Source organism: Xiphias gladius, chromosome 3 (genome assembly GCF_016859285.1).
Source record: "Xiphias gladius isolate SHS-SW01 ecotype Sanya breed wild chromosome 3, ASM1685928v1, whole genome shotgun sequence".
NCBI lineage: Eukaryota > Metazoa > Chordata > Actinopteri > Istiophoriformes > Xiphiidae > Xiphias > Xiphias gladius.
This window is the reverse complement of record NC_053402.1, coordinates 10,826,945-10,850,844: the sequence shown is the minus strand read 5'-3', so window position 1 is coordinate 10,850,844 and position 23,900 is coordinate 10,826,945. Positions and strand designations below refer to the sequence as shown.

Here is a 23,900-nt window from a genome sequence, read left to right as displayed (position 1 = left end):
TACTGCTGCTACCTGTAGCTTTTGCCGGGGTTGCTAGGGGAGTTAGCAGGAAAGGGTAGAGTTAGGGGACCTTTCAACGCTGTTTTCTAACGAATGTGGTCTCGCTGTATGGATTGCGTGTAGACCTGGCTGAGATTTGATCACAATGCGACACAGTCCACCTCCACATGTGCTGTAGCCCTTTGCTGTTTAAGGTAAGGCTGTGGGTTTCATACAAACAAGCCAATATCCACTTGTAACAACTGGCCTTTCTCTACTACCACACTACCACATTCAGAACCAAAACTTGAAGAGTCCCTGTCTGGAAAACCATGTCGAATCATGATAGAAAAAATGCAGATGACGAGCCTCACATAACAGCAATGTGAGCGCTGGCTGAGAGAAAGCTCTAAATAGCCTCCTCAGAACAGGGGCTCTCCAGAGAGCGGAGTCTTTCTTTGGGTTCTCATACATCATGAGATGGGTGTTGGTTTGTATTCAGAGTGAAGTGCTGACACACTAAAGTCAAGACGGTCCTGCACAGCGATGAGAAAAGGCGGAGGAGAGCCTTGAGACCCGTCATGCAGGCCTGTTGTCAGTGCTCCAACCTCAGTGGCAGACACAAGAAAGTGTTTATGCATGCAGTGTTTCAAAATTATCTTTACTGGTTAGACTTTAGCTGTTCTTAGCACGCTGAACACATTTTTAGTTGTTGGGTTTGACCTGATGTTGTATGCTACTCCCACAAGTCACTGCAGTGTCAGCCAGTAAAGTAATCAACCCCTGAGGGAGCAGGGCTGCCTCAGTTAATCTGGATAGTTCTGATTAAAGCAGGCATTTAACCTCAATGCTTAACTCAGTTAAAATCCCGTGGGCCTTCTCACAGTGAAAGGCATCTGGGAGAGCCCACTCACAATCAGTATGAGCGTTCTGTTCATTCATGGGATAAAGACAAAAGACCAGCTCCTCTGTGCAATCACACTACTCCTCCAGCTCTGCCCAGGACTCATCTAGAATCATAGAAAATGTGTGTGTGTGTGTGTATGGTTGAGGGTAGAGAGAGACCTGTGTCTCCACACCTGCCTACCATTGCATGTCCCAAAGTGACAAAGAACTTTCCAGAGTCTTACTCTCTGCCTGCCTTGTTTGGCACCAGGAGTACAGAAATGTTTTAGGTTGCAAATGTGTAAAAACACTGAAACTGAAAAAGTATTTTCTTTCCCCCGCTGAAACTTGAAACTATTATGCAAATACAGCCAGGAAGGTACAGCTGCAGGTACAAGGCTCGACATTTTTACCTATTTTCTCAGTAAATGTCAATAACAGCCCATTTTAAAAATGAAAATACCAGCACACAGGAGGGTAGCCGTTGGAGGAAAGTGTCTTAAAAGTAAAAAGGAAGTGGTGAGTAAGTCATTTATTGCAGTGTGTTAGCATGGAGCATTACGTAACTCCCAGCCATTGCTGGCATTGGCCTTTATAGCAAAACAATGAGTCTAATTTGGGAGGAACTCTAATTAGCTGGAAAAAAACTTAATACAATATTAAGTTAAAATGGATGTTCTAGATTCAGAGATGCCCTTTGCCATCTCTTGGCAAACAAAACGCTAAAAAATGACATCCTGATTTTTAGGTGTCTGTATGTATTTAAATGCTTCGTGTAAATGGTTTTCCCAATGCAAAGGAGCGGATGGAATTGTTGTATATGTGGAAACAAGTGACGTTTTGTATGATGAATGGTTCTGAGCAACTTAAAGAGGATTTATTATTGATATTTTCAGTGGTCGTAATATAGTGTGAAAATCATTGCAGTTTGCTCCAATGTTTCAATGATTTGTAATGATGACCCAGTTATTTGCAAAACAAAAAACATCTTCATACTCACTTTTTACCCAAATATATCTAAATATACCTTAGAACGTCTGCACCCTGATCCTCCATTGGTCAGAATTAGCAATTATACAGATTTTATTAAGAACACGTACTGGTAACGGCCAAACATAACCTGATCCAGATCAAATACTTCTCTTTGTTCAACTATGTTCATTTGCAGCTGTAAGCCGATATGCGTAAAGAGACCGTGGATACTTTGATGTAGTGTCCTTGGGTCATTTGTTTTTCTATGCTGTTGTTCTAAGATTCTGAGCTCTCCAGTATCTGGTATAGTTGTAACACACAGTAGTGTCCTTCCTGCACGTGTCTCACAATAAATGCCTTTTAATGTGAGAGTGGAGGCTCAGTGGTGATGGTGACTTTCACATGTATCTAATGTTCGCTAAGATTTCCTCCATATAACCAATATAGATATTCTCTGCACCTTTTGTCGGGAGGTCATTTTGAAACTTTGCATGGATGGAATAAATTTTATGAAAGCTCCATAGAGAAAAATGGCACCGAAAATCAAAGCTGATGTCACATCTAATGAACAACTAATTTTTAGTAACTTGAGTTAGACACACTCCTGAGGGAACTATGTTGTTTAGCAGGTCGGTTTTGGTTTGGTTTAGTCGTCAGGAATAAACCAAACCACGACTAACCACCACTAACAATTCCAGTACAGACCTGTATCTTTTATGTAGATTTTTTTCATTTTGAAGGTGAAGCCATTTGCAGTGCAGTCTTGGAAGAGAGACCTTGCATGAATAAAGTCTGATTTGATTTAGCAGTCATTTATCCCTCTGGTTACCTATGTTAAGATTATTTGTTTCATTTCATCATTTTTACCTCTTATTTCATCACCTGTATATCAAAGTGCAGAGTGGATGTGCTCTACTCAAAATTCAGGCTAAGGATGAATTACAAAGGCTTATTGGGATACCCCACCACACACATACACTCTCATAGAAATGTATGTCTTAATTCAGTTATTAATGAATAGAAATAAAACCTTTGATGTACGCAAAGAAAAAGGCTCCATTTTAAAATCCAATTAATGTGACTGCAGAGCTGGAGGCCATTGTCAATACTGAAAAGACTCAGTAGGAGAAAACAACAAATGGATGGGAGAGAAAGAAAGGAACCCATGAACTCCAGCACTTGACTGTCTGATCAGCCCGAGGAGACAGATGCTAATTGGAGGTGACCATCTCTCAGCACTGACATGGAAATGAGACACAACAGAGGATGCAGACAGATCGGACAGATGGTCAAAAATGGATGGTAGAGGAAGGTGAATAGCAGGTAAAAAAACAAAAAAACAAAAACTGCTTAACAGGGGCATTTCTTTCCTTGACCTTGAAACTTCTTCACCTGAAAAATAATCACTGTGCAGATAAAAAGAATACATGTGACCACTGACACCACAAACCAGTCGCAGTGTTATTTTGTACTTCAAAAGAATCTTCCTGACCTTGGCAGTGTTGGTATTCAGGCACAATACATGCTATGTAATTTGCTGGTTTTTTTATTCCACCTATTCAGATGTGACTTCAATGAGCCATGCTGCATTCCATCTATTCATTTCCTCTCTGACGAAAAGATTTACAGAAAAAAGCCCGGACAACGAGGTATGTGCAAAGTGACCTGGGTGCTGCGTATCTAAGCATAGAAACTATTTGGTGAATGACTGGGATTTTTGTTTAGGAATGATTATAGCGGCAAAAAAAAAAAATTTGACCAGAATATAATGAAACTGTAACTATAGTAACGGCCCTGTTAATAATGAGAAAGCTGTCAGATGGCTCGTCTACCTTTGTCTGTGAATGACAGCAGGATGAAAAGAGGGCAATGAAATCCTTTGATTTCAGCGGTTTATTAGGACCAACTAGTACGTCGCATGGAGGCAAATTAAAAGGGGCAGAGGTGCATTAGGGCGCAGGAGGGGGCATCGCCTCTTCAATTACATGTTGTGTCACTTCATCTTCTCCGTCTGAGTAAATTGTGTTCTGTTTTTGTTACTTTAGATCTTACTTTTGCACCAATGTGAGTACAAATACGTGTGAGACTGCTCCCAGTAATCTTATTAAACTGGTAAGTGTCAGCGTAGGGAGTGAATTCAATATATATCTTCATCGTGGTTTGCATTGTTTTCATTATTATGAAAAGAAACAACCATCACTTATATCAATATGTAGTAAAGACACAAGTTTCCAGTTTCCAGCATAATCTCTTTGGACATAACTGAAAGTCCAGTTTTCATTACCTTTTCCAAGTGTAACACTTTGGTATCACAGTGATCCACAGAACGAACACATCTGTATTATAAATAAACTAATGAGCCATTATAAAAGTCCACGTATAAAATGTGAAGAGAAAGCTAAGATAATTTGGACGAATGTGAACCAAAAGTAATCCTTTCTCAGATACTCCGTGTAAAAACCCATGCTGACTTCCCTCAGGGGTTCCGGGGAAAAGCCTTCACTCAGGGTCTTTCAACTACAGCAAAACACAGAGACCTTCACATGCAGCTCAGATTTGGTCTCCATAAATGGGGCCTGGTGGCACAGGAGACCATGTGGGAGGGAGGCAGAACAAGGCAGGGACATGCTGTGTTGGCTTCCAATTAACTTGGAAAAAAGTCATTGTTTTAAAATCACTGGCACTTCCCTCTATGCCGTCCTAAAGCACGTTCCCCCATCCCAAACACAAACACACACATTATGGCTTCTTCCTACCCTTTTTTTATTTGATGTGTGTGTGGCTGTGTGTCACAGAGGCATACCAATCTCTGTACTCTACCACACACACCGGTTGTTACTGCCATTGTTAATGTCATGGCCGCGGATGAGTTTCTCTGTTTTTTTAAAATTACCAATAAATCAAAGTATATCTGTGTGTGTGGTTTACATGACACTTCATCGACTTATCTGGTCCTGACTGATGGTTCACCACAACCGCTACTAATGAAATTGGAAGTTAAAATCAGCTTGTTACCCTGTTTGGGAAATATTTAGTTCTCCATTGTCCATTAACTGTGTAAAATCGAAGTGAGCTAAATGGATTAAGTAATTTTCTACGAAAGTAAGCTGTTTACACACTCATACCAAAGACGTTAAAGAAGAGAAGAAGGTTCAGGTTCACCCAATTATTGTTGAATACTAATTATAAAACTGTCAGAGAGCCCTTGATTCTGAGTTAAATATCCGCCCTTGCCCCGTTTTACAGCATGTCACCTCATCAGGTCATTGTGCACATGTAAGTTATGGCTGCATGTTGCTAGAAAATAAAGGGGATATGAATGTGTATCAGAGGTAGGATCATATAGTTGGTAGGCGGTAGGAGGTCTTACATGTTGAGTCTGACATAGGGCTGTTACTGGTTGTCACTCGTATTGCGTCAGAGGACATTTGCGTAAAGTTGACCCTTTCCCAGTGGTGCCTCTGGGTGCCTTTAAAGTCTCTGTAGCTCAGCTGGCCGTGCAATGCGAGGTTCCTTTCAGATTGAAAAGCTTCACAACCCGGTCTGACTGCCTACTTCTCGCCACACTCATCCTCAGAACCTATATGGGCTGTGTTAATTCACGCTAAGTCAGAAACTGATGACTTTTGAAAGAGTGACACCCTGGTCTTAAGTGTTTTGGGAAACGGTATGGGAACACACGGTTGGTTTGTGCCAGAGGATCTCAGGTTAGACACAGACCAGACTATGAAAAGTTCAGAAATTTACAATAACTCCAGGCAATGCAAATGTACAAGTTCAATGTCAGAAATCTCCTCTAAAACACCTGAAATCCAGCGAAAAAAATCTTAAAGCACCATATGTTGGAGAAAAAGATGCCCAGATCAGGGCCCGAGTGTATCTCTGGACCTCTCTTCCATAACTTAACTTCAGTGAAGTTGATGAGTGACTGGAGTCTCAAAAAGTTCACAAAAACTCACTGGAGATGATCAGAGTTCAATGCAATGGAGTTTATTCTTTCACAAGGGATAAACCCGAGTTAGCTCTGGAAACCCAACCCATTTTTTATACCCCAAATCGCCCCTCCTTGCTGGTGGGTTTCCGCCGTCTTTCCTAAAAAATGAACTTCACTTCATCGGGAAATGATGGTGTAATGCTTTCCATATTTGGTTACATCCTCCATATCCACCAGGACATAATGGTGTCAGTCTCTTTGGAAAATCCCCAACTCTCCCGTCCTGCCTGGGTAAATCTGCCTGACACCACTATCTCCAAGGTGTCTTAGGCCACATTTTTTTTTAAACTTTAATATTTCCAAACATTTTCTTAACTCAGATTTATTACAATACTTCTATTACTCATTGCAAGCCCAATCACTGAGTTTGATTATCATTAAAATCAATGTTAAGAGTTAAAATCAATGTCCAATACATTCTGGTCTATACTGTAACTGACAGAGTATATTCTTAATATACTTTTGCACACAGAGTATATTTCTTGGGATTTTACTACTACACACATCTTAGAGATATGGTGCTTGCTCTTAGCTCTATATCTCTTTTTTGATAAAGGGACGTAAACATCAAACTTCTCACCAGCAGTAGCTAAGGTGAGAAGAAACAAAAGTGTGTATAATCCTCTCTGTAGAACTGATGTTCAGGATGGATCTAATTTTAGATTTCAGAGACAGAAAAAAAACATGACTGTACAAGCTTTTTAGTATGCTAGCAACTATATTCCATTGTTGCAATACACCACCTGTGTCATTCATGCTAATCATCACCTGCGACTATAAGACAGAAAAAAGTGCTTCCAATGAAGTGTAGGCACACATAAACCCTTCTCAGGTCAAGACTAACTCATTCTTCCCCGATCCTGGTCCACTCTAGTCCAACCCAGCTCCGCAGCGGTTAACAAGCTCTGCCCGTTGGGCTGCTCGAGCCGCTGGTGTGTGTGTGAGTGTGTGAGCGAGTGAGCAGCGGTTGACAGCTGTAGTAAAGCATCAGGGACTACGAGGAGTGGACTTGCTGCACCTGCTTTAAGCCCACCTCTTCTGTTCAACATGAAGGACTTTAGCGCAGATCACAGCACTCACTGCCTCTAATTAATCTAACCGTTCAATAAGCATGAACATACAGCTTGCAACCCCCCCATGCATAGGCAAGGCGTATGCAAAGAAATGATGAGTAAGGAGTTGCGGGCAATGAGGAGGGTTGCCATCAAAGGGAGGAAGAGGACCCATGTGGGGGTAAATGGCTGCAGATTTCCATCACACTGTACGTCTCACTGCTTGATGGATAACAGTCATAATGCAGATCATGCATACAAGGCTTAGAGACACACAACCCTGGCTCAGTTTTATGTACCCGCCCTCTACCTGACCAGACAGGACCAATAAACAGCCGCATGTAGGCGTGAGTATGTGCGCGTATGTGCGCGTCTGTGCGCGCGCGTGTGTCTGCGATAAGAACACACACTGCTTGAGACAGAGGTAGAGCTGGCAGCAGCTTTGACGCTGAGGCTGAAAAGACTCTTTGGGTGTGTGTGTGTTGGAAAATATCCTCAGCGTCCTAACTGATGCATGAACAAAACAATCCGAATAAAAACTGCGGTGCACTCATCCATACTCAATATTTCAGATGGACTTTACAGGTGCCGCTATTACCACACAGCCTTATTATTTGTGATGCTGCATTGCTTCATGAGAGGAAAAAAAACAAAACAAGCAGAGGCAGACCCATCCAGCAGAGAGGAGACAAGCCGACACAGATATATTTGAGATAAAGATGTTAAAAGAGGGCAAACCTCTGGCTGTGCAGCTGGTAATTACTGTATGACACACTATACGACGTGTGCATGGCGCAAACCCGCCCCCCAGGATGCTGCAGGGAGGCTGGGGACAGAGCGAGGAACTGGCATTTACCCACAGGTCTGTACTTTGACATTAGCATAGCTTTACACTCAATTATGTAGAGAGCATGACAATCATATTCACACGGCTGACGTATAGCAGCGAATGGTGATTAGAGCCAAGAACAAAAACATATAATCCCTCCGGTTTCAATTATGGGATTTAATTATAGCAACAGCTAAGACCACTTTATTCATGTCTGCTGTGTGGTATTAAGCTAAATGCATGTATATTGAATGACTCAAGGGAAAATATATGCAAAGTAATGCAGAGGAAAGCCAGTGTTTGCTGTTTACTTTGCAGTGATACATGCCAGGAGTCAGATCAAGTTGTGTACATTTCTGCATCCTGTCTGGTCCTTTGATGTGTGTGTCCTGCTATGGGTGACTGTCATGTCCTGCCGTATCTTTGCATCTAGAAACAGAAAACGTCAAAATTTCCCAAGGTTGTTCTGTTAAACAAAAAGGCAAAGTCAGTAGTCTGAATAGGTAAGAGGTATATTTTTTAATCCTGCTCAGTCTGACAGACCAGTGCACCATTTGACAGTCCAGATTTGGGCGTCTCTTGATCACATTTTCACTTAGCAGAATTTATTATAAGAATAATTCATGATATGCAGCCAATTCCGCTCTGGTGATCACAAGTCAAAACAGTGTTGAAGAGAGCAGAAATCAGGACCCACATGCATAAATCTGTGAGCTGACAGGTATAATTTAAAAAGCAATATGTTGATTGTGCTTTTGGCTACTGAAGTACGTAGCATAATTGAATATAATATAAAATTTTTTAAAAAGGGCAAAATTAAGTTGTATTCCTCTGTAAAATAACAATGTAAGATAGAAAAAGATCCCACAAGCAGAAAAAGAAGCAGTATCAGCAAAGCATTATGAAATCTATCTATCTAGTTCAGTCTTTAGGGGACATATGGAGATATTTTGCTTTTATTAATCTAGGCACTATGACTCCATCTGTTCCATGTAATTGTGATATTGTTTGGGATAGTCATAATGTGCGATGAAAATGCTACATTAACTCTGGAATACACAAAACTCAGTTTTTAAAATACATCGGATGGTTAGGAAAAAGTTCACGAAGTCACCATCCAAACCAAACACTAAATCGAGTTGTACAAAGTGTCATTGAACTGACGCTTTGCTGAATCCTTGCCTCTACTCCTTCACCTCCGAGTAGCATTCTCTGTTCTTGATTCCCGGTTTGAGGCCCAGAACAAAGACTGAGGGTTTAAGCACCAGCTCTCACTCACTGAGGGGACAAAGTACTGCTTCTGATAATAAAGTGGCTCCTGAGCTGAATTAACAATAATAAGTTATTTTCTTCCAAAGAACAAGGATCAGTGCCCTATGGGGGGTCCTCTGTGCTGCCAGTGCCCTGAAAAATCTTAACTGCACTACTTTGTTCAGCTATAAATCTGATATCCCAGACTGGCTTCATAAAGCACTATTACATTACTGTACAGTGGAAACTGGGTCGTTCTATATATCATTATGCTATAAAGTCACCCTTTATAAGACTTTGGGACAAAAATGCACATGAGGTGAGGGTTGTCATTGCTGTTGCTGCATTAGTGACTCAAGTGCACCAGAGCAGAGCTTCATTTGATATGATTAATTTCAATAGTAACAGGTTTTGAATTTGGCTATCAGTTCAACCCTATCGCCAGATAAGATCATTGATAATGTAGAAATGAAAACCCCAGGTTATACTCATTGACATTGATTGTAGTTGTGGCAAATAAACAATAATTTACACTGTAATAAGGCTTTTTGCAGGAATCTTATCACGACTGCAACAACATTAAAAAGTTCACACTGTTCCCAAACGAGCCCCAGCAAAACAAAGTGCAACACTTAAAAGCAGTATCTTCCTTTAACTTCTGTGTCAGCTCTGCTACACCCTGTCTCTTGTGGTCTGTCTCATATTTTAGGTATCAAGTGTAATGTACTGCTTAATACAACTATGTCTTTTTCTGTAGGTATTCACAAAATCTTTGGTAACTTCTCAAGGAAATTGAGTTTTAAATTATTGTGCTTCAACACAGATATGGCGCTTTGTTTCTTTTTTTAACCAGCAGGGAGTTGTAGGAGTGTTGAGAAGTCATGAAAATGTAATAACTGCAATATTATCATCATCCCCTTGGAAAGTCTTCCAAACTATGAAGCCCTTTGGTAGCAGTGCTGACATTAGCTCTCACTCTCTGCTTTGCTCCTAATGGACTTAAGATTTATGTGCCGGTGTGAGATGACAGTGATAATTCACCCTTACTTTGAAGAGGAGGATCTACTTAAGAGTGTGAGAGAGTTCAGTAAACAGCCTCATGTTTTTGCCTTCTCTGATCCAAAACTTAAAATGCATGTAGTGAAGTGAGTCGATGTGAAACAAGGATGGAGCTGGACGCTACGTTTCTTATTCACACACCTCACATGGAGTGCCACGACTCCGGCCAGGAACAGAAATGAGAAGCGTGTTATCCATATGACAGCAGGCAAGCCCCCTCTGGCTCTGGCTCTGGTGTGATTTCAAAAGGTAACAGAGTGTTCTGGCACGTACGAGAAGGCTTTGAGAAAGGATCGGGCTCTCCCTTGATTGGACCAGCTCAGGGAGACCTGGAGCAGACCAGAAGAAGTGTGGTAACAATCCGCCTTGCCCTGACACACACCTTCCCCTGGGACAACAGGACAGGACTCTCATCAAACGAGACACACAGAGTTTTCAAACTTTGTTGTGCCTTTCATATCTTTGTTCTCTTTTTTTGTCTGACTATGCTTTGCAAAACATAACAACTTTTATGGAGAAAGGAAAGTTGTCCCTCTTCCCCTGGTTACTCTAGATCAAAAAAGTTAGTAAATGTTTATGAAAAGCATATCCACTATGGTTTGATGATCAGTTGTGCAGACATATTATCCTCATCTGCTTCACTGACCTCTTTGTCGCGGCACTGTCAAAAAGGCCAGAAAAACAGACTATGCTAAACTCAGGAGGCCATGTAGGCCTCCACAAAGCAGAATGACTTACAACAGCCCTGCTGAGCCAAGGAATTGGGCTGGACAGAGCCCTGATGAAAAGGCCACAGTTGGAGAAAGAGAAAAACAACAAGCCTGTTCTACAACAGGAGATTCACAACTTGTTGTCGATCATTCAACCTACATGTCACTTATACCTGATCTGCCACCAACAAATGAGGTTCAAAGGCCTAAAGAGAAAGAGCAGTGATACTGAGAAAACAGCAGCAAGAGGAGATGGAGGTTAAACACAAACATAATTTAAACGTTAGAGTAAAAGAAATATAGCCTACACTAATGCAGCACTTTATTAGGAACACCACACTAATACTGACCAGGGCCTCCCTTTGCTCTTGAAACAGCCTTAGTTCTTTGTGGTCGGGCTCCCACGAAATGTTGGAAACATTTCTTTGAGATTTTGGTTCACGTTGACATGACTGTGTCACATAATTTCTGCAGATTTGTCAACTGCATATTCACCATTGACCACAGCCCAAAGGTGTCTTAGGTGTATTAGATTCAGATCTGGTGACTGGGGAGGCCTCTGAAGTACACTGAACGCATAGTCGTGTTCATGAAGCCAGTTTGAGACAATTTTTGCTTTGTGACATGTTGCATTATCATGCTGGAAATAACTGTCACAAGATTGGCAAATTGTGGCCATAAAGGGATGTACATGGTAAATACTCAGATAGGCTGTGGCATTCAGACAATAATTGATTGGTATTATGGGGCCCAAGGTGTGCCAAGAAAACATTTCCCAACCCATTACACCATCACCAGCCTGGAGGTGTGTCTGTGCCCACTGCAGTCTCAGATTTCTGTTCTTGGCTGACAGGAGTGGAACCCAAAGTGGTTTTCTGCTTTTGTTGCCCATCCGCCTCGAGGTTCGACTTGTTGTGCATTCTGAGATGCTTTTCTGCTCACCACAGTCGTAAAGAGCGGTTATCTGAGTTACCGTAGGCTTTCTGTCAGCTCCAACCAGTCTGGCCATTCCCCTCTGACCTCTCATTAACAAGGTGTTTCCATCCGCTGAGCTGCTGCTCGCTGGATTTTTTTTGTTTTTGGCACCACTCTGAATAAACTCTAGAGTCTGTTGTGTGTGAAAATCACAAGAGATCAGCAGTTTCAGAAATACTTAAACCAGAAAACCAGTCACTGAGATCACATTTTTTCCCCATTCTGATGTTTGATGTGAACATTAACTGAAGCTCCTGACCTGTCTTTGCATTATTTTATGCACTGCGCTGCTGCTGCATGATTGGCTGATTGGATAATTGTATGAATAAGTAGTTGTGTAGGTGTTCCTAATAAAGTGCTCAGTGAGCGTATATAGACGTTTAACCTTAATCACTGAATTGGTATATACTCAGGAAAAATGTTTGATTTATCGTTTTAAAAGTACAATGATAACAGCTGAATGTGTGCAATCAGATTTAAGAATGATTGTGCTGATGATTGTTTAATGTTTAAGAAATGGCATTAAAGTAAGAATTAACCTTCAAAGGCTGCCAGGCCTCTAAATGTTGGACTGCGATGGATGCTGATGATTTGTCTGCATCATCCGGCGTCTGCAAACCAAATGTACAGCAACTTTTGGACTGGAGTTTCGGACTGTTTCTTTATTCAGCCTAACTCTTCTGAATCCTTTAACATTTGATACATTTTTACTATTTATTGCTTTTAGCTTCTGCATTAACTAAACAAATTAGTTAAAGGAAGAGTTTCTTGGTTTTTATAATATTTTCCCAAAGGGTTTCTTTAAAGTATTAGCAGCCTCTCCTCAGTGATGTAAAAGCACAGATTGTGTGTGGCTAGACCAGATCCAACAACTGTTTGAAATCAAAGGGAGCTGTAGTTCATTAAAGTGTTTTCACAATGTATCTTTAAGTCAGGCAATAAAGGTGCTCGTGAGAAGTAAGTGGGGAAGACTTTTGGAAGTACACATTTAGCAGCTGGACAAATCTCCTTTGCCTCAGCCTATTCTTGATTAGAAACCTGTTCAATAAAATAGTAGGCAGGCTAGTCTTTACCACATTAATGTGAGGGCTGAACTGGACACCCAGGGTATCAGTACCCTGTTGCCTTTTGCTGAACCCCATTCCATTCCTGTAAGATTTGGAAAGAGTCACCTTTATAAATCAATCATGATGTGATGATGCAAGGTCAAGTGAAAGGTTTTTGGAGGATTCATAAACATTTTTCATGCAGGAATTAAAAAGTTTTTTTGCTGAGGCACATTAGGACAAATCAGCAGATCAACCCGGCTAAAATCCCACAAGTCCTGCTTTGAACCTGCCACTAAGCCTGCATGAACAACTGGCAGAGAGAGTGAGTGGCAGATTAGAGATACATCTCAACCCATTGGCATAATCACATCTATTTGCTTTAACCTTCTATATATTGAATGGTTTAAACTGCCATTGCAGTCACATATCTGCAGGCAAACTGCCCTCTTCACTCCTTTTCGTGCCATTTCAACTTGAAAGCAGCAGAGAAGCCCCCCCTCGGTATGATACATTTTGGGATTTTTGTGCAGAGTCTCTTGAGTTCAAACCCTGGGGAAAGATTCAATCCTCTCCTCCCTCTGCTCATTCCTCACTCTCTCTAGCACTGAAGTCATGGGAGTGAAGAAGCAGGAGGAAGATGCTTGGTAAAATGGCAGGCACTTGAGAAATGAAATAGGAACCCATAAGGGACTTAAGAAGGCTACTGTAGGTACTGACAGCAATCAGTGCAATACACAATCACTAGTGTGCATTAGAAAGTCTATACTTGTGCTGTGCCTAAGGATAGATGTGTGTTCATGTGTGTGTATGTCTGCACACCGGGCTGCCTGCTCAGGAAACTGACAGGGCTTGTTATTTTAAGTCCTGGGGCTAAGGGGTTTGGTGTGAAAGGGGGACAGGTAAGAAAGACAAAGAAAAACTTGCAAGAGGAAACAAAAAAAAAAAAAAAAAATGAAAAAAGAAACAAAGAAACTCAGAGAGTTCATAACTGTCACTCATTGAAGATGCAAATGCAACATCTAACCGGTTGGCTTGATAGGAAATTATTACAGTATAACTAACACCGGTTTCTGCAAGATGTCCTTTGTATTTCCATATGTGTTTCTCTGCTGCAAGTAGGCACAATGTACAGTAACATGCCAGTATTCATACTTTTTTGGGGGGGAATTTTGCCACAGATGCGCAGTTCGTAATACTGCAAATATATAAATATTGCAGTACTTTCATCAGTGGGCCACAGGCTCAGTTACCATTGTGTTACGTCATTCGGCGATAGATAGTGACTTAACAGACATTTATTTAAATGAAAATCTTCAAAACTGCCACCTTAAAGAGTAAAACAAATAAGAAATCTAAAGCAAAATCAAATCAGTTTACTAAATAGCCCCAAATGCTCCAGCCACAGTGGATTTTTTTTTTCCAACTTAATCTATAAATTTATATCCTAGCCTATAGTTCTTGTAATCTGTGCTCCTTGGCAGGTTGACAATTTGTGCTGTATTAGTGATTATTTACAAAACAGTAAATATTTTCAACTTTGGCCTCACATGCTACAGTATCATCTTTCCCTTTATAACCTATTCCCTTTATAATTCGACACTTTGGGAAATACGCTTATTTACTTTATTGCCAAAAGTTAGTTAGGAAGATTAATACTATATGGTTGTATACTAAATATGCAGCCATACCCAGCTGCTCAATAGCTTTAGCTTAGCACAAACACTGGAAATGGGGGAAAACAGCTAGCATGGCACTGTGTGAAGGTAATAGAATCCACCAACCAGCACCTCCAAAGATCAATAATTAATATGTTCTTTATTGTAATATATACAAAGTCTTGTTGTTACCATGGGGTTGCCAGGAACTTGCTTAGCCCGGCAAAGAAACAGTCCGACCATAAAACATTTTACACTTCGGTCTTGTACGGATTAAACAAACGATATATAGCGTGTTAATTAGTAAGCTTTTTGTGGTGCCGTTTGGCAGATTTTTGTCACTGTTTCCCCATGTTTCCAGTCTTTGTGCTAAGCTAAGCTAACCAGCTGCTAGCTCTAGCCTTTAATGGACATCTATCTATATCTCAATCTATGCCTTCTAACAGGCAGAGGGCTCCAGTTGTATGTGGATAATGATGGGGTGAAGTTGACATAGATGTTAGTGTAAGATGGAGATTGCACAAGTGTATACCGTATATAAAGTAAGTATTTAAGCAGCAACATTCACACACACAAAGATATTTGCCCAACTACAGCTGATTAATACAAGGTGGTGACCAGCAGCTGTTGTACATCCTAATTATCAAAATCAATCGTAACAGTTTGTGGACTACCCTAAACTTATGAAACTAGTGTTTAATAAAATTAAGGAATGAGGAAATCTTTGAATGTCATCAATGATTCATCAACAAGTGAATCAGATGTTTCTGATTTTCTCCATCAACATTACATAACTCTGTTCTGCGCTGGCTAACAAGGACAACATGTTTTTTTTTCTTGCTCAAAGGCTGCTTGTCTGTTTTTGTTGAAGAATATCTAGATTCTCCTCAGCACTCAGGGGAAGGACTCACTACACTGCTGCGGCTCCCTGTCATCCAACACTGTAGGCATGGGTAAGCTAGCCAGTGCTTTAAGTTTCAGGTGTCTGTAACTGTGAATGCAGGCAGCTTTAAGATTCCTCAAGGAATGCTTTAGTTACATAACAATGAAGGTTGTGTTGTCTGCAGAGTCAGATCCATGAAGGATCAATAACACAGGGACCCCTTTCAGTTTCTCTTTTCAGTTACTCGAGGCCAAAAGATGCAAATACATACAGTTGTTTTTGTTTTACAGCCAATCAAAGCTATAGAAGCAGTTGCCAAAGCACTTGAAAAAAAAAAAATACAAGCTCAAAAGTAGTCTGGGCAAAAGGGATTTGGAGTAAAGTACATGAGCCTGTGGGAGTGCAGTCAGGGTTTTGAACATGAAGATGTCCTTGGGATAGGAGACGACTCTGGCCACGTCATGACTCTCACATCCAATAATGCTGTGCCATCAGAAACTTTAGCTCTCTTTCAACCTTCTACCACAATTAAAGGGAGGGAGGGAAGCCTCTAATGGTTCAATAAACTTATCAGGGATTCTGCGTTTATATCTTTGGGGCTGAATTCCATTAAGAGCAAAATAAAAATTGCATACAAGTACAAATCATCTCTTATTCAACATGAATATATTACAGTTAACTTGTGGTTAGTAGAAACTATCTTGTATTTAGGATTAAAAACAATGTGTATATTATTTGCAGTCTGACAGTCACATTTTAAAGATGCTTTTATCACTCATTTCTGATGCAGTTAGAACTGAATAATAATCTCCCCATATCACACTAAGAAGATCCTGCATAGGAGAATTACAATATTCTGTTATATTCTACTGTATAATAGATGTAGAATAATAGATTAAAGCCTAATCATTACACTAAATAGTGGGTCTAATCAAACAGGGCATCTTTTGTAGGGTACAAACATAGTGCTTTTATTTTGAGCAGCCTCCACAGGATGACTCAATAGCCTCCTTTTCTCACATCACTTAGCCTAAGTATAAGATTAGCGAATTTGAACTAACTATTAAGACAAAACATCACCAACTTCTCTGTTTTCCTTGTTTAAAGCACCAGGCATGGTTGTCCAGTAGAGGAAAAGCGCAGTGTTTGTCCTCAGAGTTGATCCATTTTCCATTTTGTTTGCTTGGAGCATTTCTAGAGAACTTGCAAGGCATGCTGGGTGGATAAAAGTGAAATGCCTGGAGCTCAAAGCAGCATTCAAAATGCTTCAAAAGATTCAGAAAAAATTACAAAAGGTGCTTCAAACTGCTAAATATACACTCTGTGTAATCATAGCCATCATAATTTGGTGGGAGTCAGTAGTAACATTACTGGTAAATGTTCAAGCCAGAGGCCACACAAAATACCACAGGAGGGTATTTTGTGCATGGTTCAGTATAAATACCTTTCCACATCTTTTTTCATTTATGAATGAGAGGGTAATGTTTCGATTACCACACACACTTACACACATACACAAATTAGGCCTTGAAATTGTAATGATCAGATTCTTGTTCCCCATATCAGCCTGACTTTCATCAGGCAGAACTTAGAAACAACAGTCTACAGGCATGCTAGCAGATAGCCGGGATTTGAGTCATGTAAATGATAACACCTGCATGACAACATGCTCATAATGATCATGCTAACATGCAGGTCTAATTTTTGCCATGTCCACCATCTTAGTTTAGAGTGTCAGTGTCAGCTGAGGCTGATGCGCACCTTACGCCTTTTGCTGGTATTTAGTCGCAAACTAAAGTATGGAAAAAAAGAAATTTTGACTTGATGTCTGCACTAGATGAAAGTAAGAACATCAGCAAAGTCATGATAGTTTATACTGAGGGGGACATGAATCTGTGTACCAAATTTGACTGCATTCCATCCGATGGCTCTTGAGACATTTCAAAACAAAAAATGTCAACCTCGTGGCATGCTAGAAGAAAAGTCAGGGGATCCTCAAAGTCAGTAGGATTCATCCTCTGGGAACCATGAATGTCTGTACTAAATCTTCAAATCCATCAACAAGATGTTAAGTAATGAAGAAAATTTACATCTGTAGAACATTTCATGGCAATCCATCAAATAGTTGTTGGGGTATTTCAGTCTGAAACAAAATGGTGGAAGGACTGGCAGTGCCATTTCTAAGCCATGCAGGTCCTTCCATGTCTAAAAGTTGTCGAAAACCTTGTTAAACACACCATTTGCTCTACTGTATTTTGGGTGGTAACTGTGCAATAAAAAACTGACAGAAGTTGTAGAGCTGCCTTGTCTTGCAGCTGAGACACAGTCTGACACTACAACTATGGATGTGAGTTCATGAGAAATTGCCTGGTGGCTTGAAAGAGTCATTACTGGTAATTGTGAACAGGGGGCTGAAAGGAGTCATATTGGAAACACATTCTGTGATGTTAAGGCCACAGGCTTCAGTTATTGTGCAACAATGTGGGTCCGTGGCAGAGTGACAGAAGAGGGAAAACCCTTCAGGCAATCCCAAGCAACGGCAGCCTCTTCAACAATCTAATACAGACTGCAGTAATATAACCCCACATGCATAATGCAATAGCTAAATGAAATAACAATAGAAATAGAACGACAAGTTAAGACCCAGCTTCATAGTGGTAACAGTCCACTGTTATAAAAGCATGGGGGGGGGGTTACGGAATAATGAGGGCTCTGCACTGTAGTTGACCACCCGGTCACCTTCCTCTAACTCACACATTACCATTACATAATCTATAAAAAACACCTATGTCCACGCATCCAAAACTTAAACTCCTGTCTATAGCTTAATATTTAATGGACAATGTAACACCCGTCAAGCAAGCGAAGGAGATGATACCGCAGATAGGTAATAGCTGCCTGTTGTACCATTAGAAGTGAAATCACCGTTAAATGGTGTGAAGCAGAAGGAACACTCTGTCTAATAGGGTGTAACTCTAGGTATTAAATTCTGACAGAATTGTGACTGTGAAAAAACTCTTCGTTTTGCACAACTGAGAAGACCAGAGAAAGACAGAACTAAATGCAAATGAATGGGTGGACTCCACTGACCTCAAAGTTGTCTTCCACAAATTGCTGTCTAAATCATCTCATTTGGTGCCTGAGGCAATTACTGGATCCAATTTACACGCTGAAGAAAACAGGAAAGATGAGACTTTCAGCAGCCAGAATACCATTATACTGTATCCCATGGACATTATCCACCGCATTAAATGTAGGACCGCGGGAAAACAACTTTGCAGAATGTGTCATAAAATCCCATCAAGAAAAATACAGAAAAATTACATTTCTTACAATACAATATATATTGGCTCTAGCCCCCCCGACCATCACAGGATAAGCGGTATAGCTAATGGATGGATGGATGGAGGGAATACAATACATTAATATTAACATGAAATATATTAAAGTGTGATATATTGTATGGCTATCATATTATGTTTAAGATACAGAACATTAAACAAACTGCTTCTCTTTGCCGTAGCTGTTTTCAATCTGTAACATTAAAAAAAAAAAAAAAACTGGGTGTGTGACAGTCCTTAAAAGTAGATTACACATGAAGTGTTATACTTAAAAGCACATCCAGAAACCACAGGGGGATTCAACCAAAACAACCTTTCATTGGCACTGGTTCACATTCCCAATTAGAGTTCAGTTTTGTCAGGTCTGCATTAAAGGTCCCATATTTTACACACAGATTTTATTTGAAGTTTTGATATTCATAAGAAGATATGTTTTTGGTTTTAAGTACCAAAAACCATCTCAATATAGTTTTACATGTCCTCTCTCACGCTTCTCTCTAGGGGCTCTAGCAAGAACAGTGTGTTTTGTGTCTCTCTCATTAATATTAATGAGTCTCTCTTCCGATTGGCTGACTGTTTTCTGAGTGACGCACAGCCAGGCCAACTACAGGCAATGGATTGTAGCCTACTGTAGCTTGGTACCACTCACCGGTAAATGCAAATGGCGATCTCCACCTATGAGGAAAATGTTATCCGACCTTACATGTTTGAGCTGGAGTTAGACACTGAATCAGAGACGGAAGGAGAAAACCAGCCACCTCCTCAAACACGCTTACAACAGAACCTTAGGGAATGGTAATTTACGTTTTTGTCAGATTTTTTTAGCATGTTATTGTTAAAGAGTAACATAACAAGGTAATATTAACATCGCAGTAATGCTGTGTACAGCTGCAATCAACTTGGTCTGTTGACTAACTGGGACTTATTTATTTTTTAAAAATTATAGATGTAAAAACTCATTTGATCCAATTATACTTGCTTTATAGTAGGTAGCTAACGCTTTCCTGGTGTAGTTGTAACTTACTGATAGAGTCGAGGTTACAAGCTGTAAATTACAGACGTTACTTTTTCCTCAAAACAGTTTACTTATGGTAACTATGCAAAAATGCCCACCAAACGCGAGCATGTATGCTGCAAGGAGACTCCCTGGGTAGATCTGTCTAACTAGCAAATGTTCAACTTTGCAAAAATCATTACATTCTGGTATCAAAGTTTACAAATTCTCCTGTTCATTAGGTTCTAAGAAGAATGAACCAGCAATCATCCGCTCATAACTGCATGATTAACCATCCTGGCCTTGAACCTTTATGATTGGGTGTATATTCTCTATAAAATGCACATAACAATTACTGGGTTGACTATGGCCCTTTGAGGCAAAGGTTAGAATGGTAAATTATGCATGAATTCATAAATATGACGAAGACTATGCTTAATTGTGGGCATATAGAGTTAAACTGAATTACTAAACAGAATAATTATCACCATTGGTTTATAATAATATTAAGTTCACATTATAAAAATTAAATAAAAAAGAAAAGAAAAGAACTTCCACTCACTGTCTTGCTTGGTGATGAAAATATATATTGGATTACAACATTTTTGGTCTATCCGACCTTCATCAGGGATGATGAAAATAGCTGATTCCTGTTTCCTGACATTCAACAATTGTACAATGTCTCCTCAACATTTTTCTGTCTTGTCGCTAGCTCAGCAAAAGAATAACCAGTTGGTGTTGTGTTGTTAATACAGTTAAAACAACAATAACTAACAGTTGGTCTGGTTGGGCCGTGCTGGAGTTATGGCTGAGGGAGGTGGCTGGAAAGTTGTGAAATCTAAACCTTACTGAAGTTCTGACGGCTCGTATAAAGGCACGGTTTCTGAATATGGGCTGTGCGCATTTCTCTTTGGATTTAGTGTTTTGATACTTTCACAGTATTTAAAAGAACACGTAGACCTGCTTTATAATTAAAAAACACATGAAAATCTCACTTTCTACAATATGGGACCTTTTAATTTTCTAAAAACCAAATCTCTGTGTGTCTTACATTTTATTGTTCTGTTTTCAAAATTGTCCACCAGAGTGGAAAATTGTCTTTGGCTAAAAGCTGCATAAGAACAAGTAACATATAAAACTAGTAACATATAGAGTTAATATGGCAAAAAGATGCCACTGAGACAAAAGTCTAGAGTACACTACAGTGCTAAAGTGAAAATTACATGAAAAAATAAATGAGAGGAAGCATAAAACATTAAACCGTAATATAAAATACTGTGGTGTATTTGGTCCTAAACCAAAGCACTGTACATATTAAAGTTGACCTGATGACAGTGCCAGATAAAAGGTCAAGGGATGGAAGTTATTACAATCAATCCTATGAGGAATATGAGTGTTTGTACCAAATTTGATGGCAATCCATCCAATAGTTGTTGATATATTTCAGTAACAAACAAAAAAATGTCAACCCCACATTGCTATAGAAAAAGTCAAGTGATCACTAAAGTCAGTAGGATTCATCCATGAACCATGAATGTCCACAAAAAATTTCATGGCGAGGAGTGGGCTGACCCAACTACACAGTCAAGCTACGTTGCAAGGAATGAGTGGACTGGCAGCGGAAAGCTAGCCAAGCTCACCAGGGTTCCTTTAAGGCCTGCATCCTTTTTTGTTGTTGGCAGTCGAAGGCATTTAGTGAAAGATGTTTCTGTGAATTGCTGGTACAGCCATTAGTGGTTAGTCAATCCCGTAGACCTAACAATGGAACATCTTACTAGTCCTACCTGTGCCATGATACATTTCTTAGTTGTCCAGACATTCCAGTGTGAACTAAAAATGTCCACCTGTTGGTGGTGCTAGACAAAAGGACAGAGGATCACCAAAATCATTAGGAAATATCGTCTGAAAACCATTAATGTTTCTACAAAATTTAACTGCAATCTATCCAACAGTTGTTGGGATATTTCTGTCTTGGTCAAAGTGGTAGATAAGATAAGGTTTTCCTGCAAACGTAATTTTAATGTTACCGACTGAAGCAGAGACTTGATAAACCACACTAGAAAACTGTCTCACAGGTATTATCTTGTTTCTTCTAGTGCTAAAGATAATTTCTGTACTGGATGATTCAATTTTCTTGTAATCACATAAAGCCTCTGAACTTTTTCAGCTTTGCTCACAATAACACAGAGCTCCACTAATAATTTTCACACTCCCTAACAGAGAGTTAACAACTGCTATCATTGCATTTATTGATGCCTAAAGGTGCAAACATGAATGGTAATGCAGAAGACTCCAAATCAAATATCCAATTTTAATGTCACCATATTTTTAAACTTTGAAGCGAGCTCTAATTGCCCATTAACACTACAACATGTACTACTGTTACACAACTCACTCCTGCATCACAGAAATAAGAAGTCAAAACCATCTGGTACTTTACCCCTGAGGCAATTAAACAAACATGACCTCAATCTCTCTCCTGCTAGCTCCTTGGCATATGCTGGCAAGCCACCTGTTTAGTGTACTGCTAATTTGACACTGTTTGGGGAGATGATGGATGTGTGTTTGAAAGCCAGCTGACAAGAGACTGTTCAGCGTTTTACCGTGCGCTATAGCTATGCAAAACCCTCTCATGGCCTCTAGCTATGAGAGGGTTTGAGAGAGCTTTTCAGAAAAATATTCGCACTGAGTTGGATGTGAAGGCATTTGAATAAAGTGAGGGAACAGTACTATCGGTGGGGTTTTTTTTTCTTCACTGATGTCTACTGGGGAAACATACTGATATAATGTGCTATATATCATTGCATGAGGGAAATAACAACCTGGCAACAACTTGGCATCTAAGTGAATTCACAAAGCTTCTGATCAGATGCTTTCATCCCGCAGCGGAGCTTTCTTTGATCTTAACACCATTCTGACTCTTTTTTTCCCTCTCTTCCTTTTAGCTTCGTCTTCCTCAACTGCCATGGAAGGTCACGGGTACGGAGCCGATCTGATCACACTGTATATGTCAGAGAGCCTGCGAATTGTCATTATTCATGAATTCACAGCAGTGAGAGTCGGGCCTCTGGGTGCCACATGCCTCAGGAGGAGGACAGGAAAGATCCCAGAGGAGCAGAGTTCAAAGCCATCAGCTGCCCTGACTGAGACCACAACTGGGAGATTTCTTAACTGCTTTCCAGTCTGTGTGTGCATATGTACTGTGTGTTGGTAATGTTACATGAGGATAAAGGTATGAGAGGGGGCAAAATCTCATCAAGTTATATGTAAGTCGAATTTGTTTTGAAATCCTTTGGGATTTTTGATGCCACTGTTTGAACATGTTGGTTTTTATTCTGCTGTATTCCACGATGACCCCTTTTGCAGGAACACAAACATGACTATGAACAAAAATCTGCATCAAATCAATTTTTCCAAGCCCAACAGAAGGAGGATTTTTTTCCTCAGTTAATTAGTGCTGAAACGTTACACGAACAAAAAGTCCTCCAAACTAAGGTCAAAATAGGTCACATTTGTCATTCCCTACCAAAAAAATCCATTTGAGCATTTTTGGATCTTACTGGAGGATCACTTCCAGTGTGATGGTTAAAGAAATACTTCAACATTTGGGGAAACCCACTTATTTGCTTTCTTGCTGAGAGTTAGATGAGAAGTTCAATACCACTCTCATGTCTGTACAGTAAATATGAAGCTACAGCCAGCAGCCATTTAGCTGTAAAACCACAAGCTGCCTTCTCATCTAACTTTCGGCTAGAAAGCTAATAAGTGTATTTCCCTGAATGTAAAATTATTCCTTTAGGGTTCAGTTAAGCTGAAGAAAAACTTTGTGGTCTTAGCAAAAAGAAGTTTGTATGGCAACCAACAACCGTACCACAAGCAAAAAACTAAAGCAGCTTTGCTGATGTTGCTACAGGTTACTTTTGAAAGATAAATAGTAGGGGTGCAACTAATGATTATTTTTATTCTCCATTAATCCTTTGATTAATCATTTGGTCTGTTAAATTTCAGAAAATGGTTAAAAATGCCTGTTATAATTTCTCACAAAACAAGTCAGCCAGCCTTATCTCATCATCACACTGAGGCTCCACCTCTCTACTATTAGCCAATGATTTCACAGGGTTCTGTGCTAACTTAAACCACCTTACCAATGTTTTCTCGCTCACAACTTTGCCCCTCAATCAGCCCCATCTCCCTCTTGGGATCTCAGATTGGCTGCTTTTCATAGGCCTCTATCCCTATACATCTTTTTACTCCACCGGGTCAATGCCAAAG

General features: G+C 40.1%; 1 long non-coding RNA gene across 2 annotated transcripts; it reads left to right on the top strand.

Annotated features, from left to right (window-relative positions):
* On the top strand, positions 1-23,900 carry LOC120788142. Of its 2 annotated transcripts, XR_005707193.1 has the most exons (5): positions 1-194; positions 2,924-3,159; positions 3,400-3,485; positions 15,282-15,363; positions 22,574-23,900. It is a non-coding gene; the product is annotated as an uncharacterized LOC120788142 (long non-coding RNA). The 2 variants fall into 2 exon arrangements; XR_005707192.1 differs by lacking the exon at positions 15,282-15,363.